This window comes from Hevea brasiliensis, chromosome 10 (assembly GCF_030052815.1).
Source record: "Hevea brasiliensis isolate MT/VB/25A 57/8 chromosome 10, ASM3005281v1, whole genome shotgun sequence".
NCBI lineage: Eukaryota > Viridiplantae > Streptophyta > Magnoliopsida > Malpighiales > Euphorbiaceae > Hevea > Hevea brasiliensis.
The window spans coordinates 2,608,802-2,614,801 of NC_079502.1; positions in this window are offsets into that span (position 1 = coordinate 2,608,802).

Below are 6,000 nucleotides of genomic sequence, written 5' to 3' on the forward strand. Positions count from 1 at the left end.
TACCACAATCTGGGTCATCAATTTGTAAAAATTTTCCACACCAAATTAATTATGGTGGACCTTCAATTTTTAATATTCAATGCCACTAGTGCCAAAATTTCAAAAGGATGAACGTGAACCACAATCTGGGTCATCAATTTGTAAAAATTTTCCACACCAAATTAATTATGGTGGACCTTCAATTTTTAATATTCTTGAAAATTTCCATGTGGTCTGAAAATTAAAGATTCCATTCATAAAGAAAAATTGCAAGTAGAGCACTGTCAATAGCATCCGACCATTAGCAAGATTATTTGTATTTGTTGCGTGAGTCTCTTCGTGTTATCGTTTGTGTTAGCTTGTTTTGGGAAAATGTTTGTGAGGGATGTTGTTGCCATAGTTAATGATAAATGAAGAGCTACCTATTGAGGGTGAGAAAAAAAAAACCATCAAATATTGTTCAAAAATAATGTTATATATATATATATATCATTTGTATAACATTAATAAAATTATCCATGTTTAATTGGAATAGTACAGAAAGCTAATTATGAGGGTATTTGGTTTGAATTATAAGTCATTCAAACCTACTTGTAAATAGAAAGTCGTAAATAAATTAGCATTTGATTTAATTTATAAGTTAAAAAACTACTTAAAATAAGTTAGAAATTATAAGTAAGAATACTTTACTTATGACTTTCTACTTATTTTAAAATTATTCTTTGACCAAGTAAAAAACTATATTATCCTAATAATTTTTAAAAAATATCTACATTATTCTTATTTTAAAAATAAACTAGGATTTAATAGGATTCATTAATTGATTACAGACCTTAATGGGTTTTAAATAAATCAAATATCGTTTGAAAGTAGGTTTGATTTTGTCTTTAGTTTGTTTGAAAATGATATCAAAGGATTTCAGAATCAATCACTTTCAAATTCTATTTTCTCTTAAAATTAAATAAACCAAGATAAATCTCAATTAATTTATGCATAAACTCAAACACTACAATTATTTTTACTATCAATTAATCTTTATTCTTGCTTACCTATTATTAATTTTGTTAATTTTTTTGCTTACCTATTATTATTTTGGTACAAACGGAATGATATTTTGACAATCCTAGCACTCGAGAAAACATCACCTCTTTCCACGAGGGAGTCTTTTAAATTTAAGGATGATAAAAACCGTAAAAAGCAACTAACTATAGTAATAGTATCTTCTCTTACAAATTCTCTCTAAAAACGCTGAAACAACAAAATAAAGCACTATCATAACAAACACAAATAAGACATTGACATAACTATAAATCTTTAAAAACAACTTCAACAATCTTTACCTTAAACTCCACCAAATTTTGTGCCCCAAATAATCCAGGAAATGAAAATACACATACCTCCATCGTCTATTAATAGCTAGAGGTCCCAACACACTCCAAAAGCCCACAATGAATCCAAGTGCCATGCTCACATAGAACCAATCCACTTCAGCACCATCACCCTTTCCTTTCTCTTCATCTTTTCCATTGTTAAGTATAACGCCATTTTCGCTACAATTCTCAGAGACTGGAGGTCCACATAGTCCTTTGTTGCCAACAAAGCTAGAAGAGCTAAAAGTCAGCAACTGAGTGCTTGTAGGAATTCTCCCACTCAAATTATTATTGGACAAGTTCAACAAGTTCAGAAATGTTAGATCTGCGATGCTTTGAGGAATTCCTCCGAATAATTGATTTTGAGAAAAGTCCAAAACTTCTATCATTTTCATATCACCAATATCCTCAGGAATCTTTCCAAAAAACAAATTATCTGACAAATTAAGAGACTGTAATGATAGAAGACTTGTTATTTCTTTTGGAATCTCTCCTGATAAATTATTGTCAGAAAGATCTATACTTTTCACGAATTTTAGAATTTTCTCATACTCAACCATTCTTCCTTTCATCACAATCAATGCATCATCTCCAAAATATAAATATCCAGTATACACATTAAAAACTTGTGCTACTGAATCAATTTTAGTCATTGAACTAAAGTTTTTAATGCAACTTGGGAAGATGCCAGAGAGATTATTATGAGAAAGGTCTAGAATCTGCAAAGAAGCCAAATGACAAAGTTCCTTAGGTATATGCCCATGAAACTTGTTTGCACGAAAGTTGAGAATAACCAAATTGGAAAGCCTTTCCCCAATCCATGTTGGAATGTGCCCGATCAGTTCATTTTCACCAATGTCAAGTGTGGTCAACTTCGAACAATTTTGAAGTGACAAAGGTATTTCACCTGAGAGGTTATTCCTTTTGTTTAAAAGACTCCCATTTTGGCTTTATGTGTTGTCTTAGCTATTTATGGGTTTTCTTGGATGATTTGTATCTTCTTGTCAGGTTTTTCCACTTAACATGCCACGTCGAGAATGGGTATATTGGGGAGGTCTATTGACCGGGCTTAGAAGGATACGCTCATGTTAAGTTTTTCGTGGCTGTTAATTTTAAAAAAATTGCATGCTTACTTTTAAAAAAAAGTCTAATTCAAATCTACACTTAACCTGATCATAATTTGCCATCACACTCTCAAGAAGATAAAAAGAAGAAAAGAGAGAGCATATATACTAATACATTGAATGCATGCCATGATCACTATTGCAGCATGCATATAACTCACAAATCCATTAGAAATCAAAAAATCTATTCATCCTATCATAAAGTGAAATACAAGTATTGTTAGCAAAGTTTATTCCTTTTTTTTTTCTTTCAAAATGGGCCTCAGATAAATGGTAAAACGCAGAACTAATAAGAAATTATGGCTTCCTAGCTAGATAAATCACTATTTCTTTGGGGTAGTGAAACTCATTTGCTACAACTTTAAAACAAACAAAAGATCTAATAACACTACCTAATGCCAAACTCAACTAACCACCAAACTGAACAATAGACATTGCTTAAAAATCATTAAAAATTTCGTTTTGATAATGTTATAAACACTTTCGTTTTGAATGCTATAATATTCTTTTAATAATTGATTTATATTATATTTTCTTACAAGTAAATTTATTAAAACATAGTTAAAAATTTCTTACATTGATCTTCAAAATATAATATCATGCGAAAAAATACAAATATTTTAGTATTGTGAACAATATAAAGGTATTTTTGATTCAAAACTTGCGAACCAATGGCCTTTCGGGATGTATTTAGCTGGATGAAGGGTCGACATCCACTTCATGTAATGAAATGTTTGAATCTGACTTTATTATTAGTTCAAGCTTTAAAGGGTTCTAGTTTTCTTGTTTCTTGCTTTGGGGTTGTGGTTCAAGATTGTAAATTTTTATTGTTAGACTTTGATTCATGGTCTGCCTCTTTTGTTAAGAGGTTAGCGAACACTTGTTGGCGGTTGACAATTGATTTTACGTTTGATCTCCAAGAGTGAGGTCCTATCCCTCCTGTCTTTATTGCTGATATTGTTCGTTTTTATATTTTATGATTTATAAAATTTTACATTCTCATAAAAAAAAAAAGAAGTATTAATTTCAATATTTTAATAAATTTATAGTAGAAAAAACTTTTATTATTAATTATAAATTATTAAAATTTAAGTGATATTAAAATTTTAAATGTTATAAATATTATAAAAAATTAAAGATATTTTAGACAATTCACAAGTTTATCCCTTCATCCGTATTTTATGTACATTATGGATGCTGCCAATTGGCTTCTCGAGCCTGATACTTAAATGAATTGCTCTTCTCCATTAGTGAAAAACCAGGAAATCTGAACAGAAGTCACAGACCCTCATTAAGATTTAAAACCCTAAATTTGGATGCGGATTTGAAATGAAGAGAGAATTGCAATGATCAGACATGGGACTCATACATGTTAATAACAGTAGGCACTTGGCATCAGCACTCCGGAAAAATTAGAGTTCGGTTTGGTTTGGCTTGGTTTGATTTCTAATTAATAACTCTAGAAATTTTCGATTTTTTATTTTTAGTTGATTAACTTTGGTTTAGTAACTGAATTTATATTCATTATATTTTTATTAATAATATATTATTTATAATTATTCTTTTATTAGTAAGAGATCACGTTTACTATTTTTATAACTAATTAAAAAATATTAAAATTTTGTTTTTATTAATATATTATTAATTAATTATATATATAATATATTATATTTTTTCAATTATTTAAATTATAATCTATTAAATATTTTTTTATTTCCGTTAAATTTAATTTTTTTAATTTTAATTCGATTCAATTAATGTAAATAAAATTATTTAAAATTTTGATTGGCTCATCGATTCAATTAATCATTGCTCACTCATCTCTTGGCCTTTCCTGAAGAAGTCTCCTCGTGTAATTAATAATGACCTCCTCGATCTACCGAAAAAAAGAAAAAAATAGTGACCTCCTCTTGTAATACATAGATTATGTTGACGTTACAATTTGGTCATACATTCAGCCATTCCTAATATCCCCAACATTGATCCATCTTATTCACTGGTTGACTTGAGTTCAAATCACTTTAGAGGTCCATTACCTTGTATCTACACCAAAGTGAAAGCACTGGCTCTTTACAATAATTCATTTTCAGGTTCCGTATCCCACTTCCTTTGTTACAAGGTGAATGAGGTGAAGGGAATGAAAATTCTTAGCATTGACAACAATCTTTTATCCGGAGAAATACCATATTGTTGGTCAAGTTGGTCAGAAATGTGGTTTTTATCATTAAACAACAACAACTTGAGCGGCAATAATTCCAAGTCGATTGGGGCATTAACATTCCTTAAATCCTTGCATCTTCGTAATAATAGCCTCTTTGGTGAAATACCTTTGTCACTTCAAAATTATGTAGGGTTAATCACACTTGACATTGGTGAAAATCAATTAATTGGGCACATTCCGAGATGGATGGGGGAAAGACTTTCGCATTTGGTTATTCTCAACCTTCGCACAAATAAGTTCCATGGATATATACCTAAAGAGCATTGTCATTTGGCTTCTTTGCATATTCTAGACCTTTCTCACAATAATCTCTCTGGGACCATCCCAAGCTGCATAAAAGACCTCACTGCAATGGCTACAATTAAGTCGGTGGGGCAAGTTTTTAATTTCTCGAGTGCATATTCATTTTATGGAGATGATGCATTGATTATGATGAAAGGAAGAATGGTTGAGTATGACACTATTCTAACATTCATGAAAAGTACAGATTTTTGCAAAAATAATTTATCTGGAAATATTCCTAAAGAAATAACGAGCCTTTTATCGTTGCAATTTCTTAATTTATCAGATAATTTGTTATCTGAAAAGATTCCTAAGAATATAAGTGCTATGAAATGGGTAGAAGTTTTGGATTTTTCTCAAAATCAATTATTTGGAAGAATCCCTCAGAGCATCACAAATTTAATGTTTTTGAGCCTCTTGAACCTATCCAACAATGACTTGAGTGGGAGAATTCCTTCAAGCACTCAACTGCTAACTTTCAATTCCTCTAGTTTCATTGGCAACAAAGGACTCTATGTACCCCCACTCACTAAGAAATACAGCATAGATGGTGTTATATTCAACACTACAAATGAAGAAGGAAAAGGAAAAGGAAAAGGAAAAGGTGATGATGGTCTTCAAGTTTGATTTTATATAAGCATGGCACTTGGATTCATTGTGGGCTTTTGGAGTGTATTGGGTACTCTTGTGGTTAATAGACGATGTAGGTATGCATATTTTCATTTCTTGGATTGCTTGGGGCAAAAAATTTGGTGGTATTTGAGGTAAATGTTGTTACAATTATTGCTTCTAATGATTTATAGTTATACTAATGTCTTCTTTGTATTTGTCATGCAAGTCCTTTGTTTTGTTGTTTCAGTGTTTTTAGATAGATTTTGTAAGAGACGATATTGTTAATATCGTTAATTGCTTTTATGAATTTTCTGTAACTTCTAACTAGATTTTTCCACTTAGCATTCATCACCCAGGCTGGTTCTCTCAGGGAAGCTTGTTGGCTGGGGTTAGTATGGTGGTGTTTGCAAAG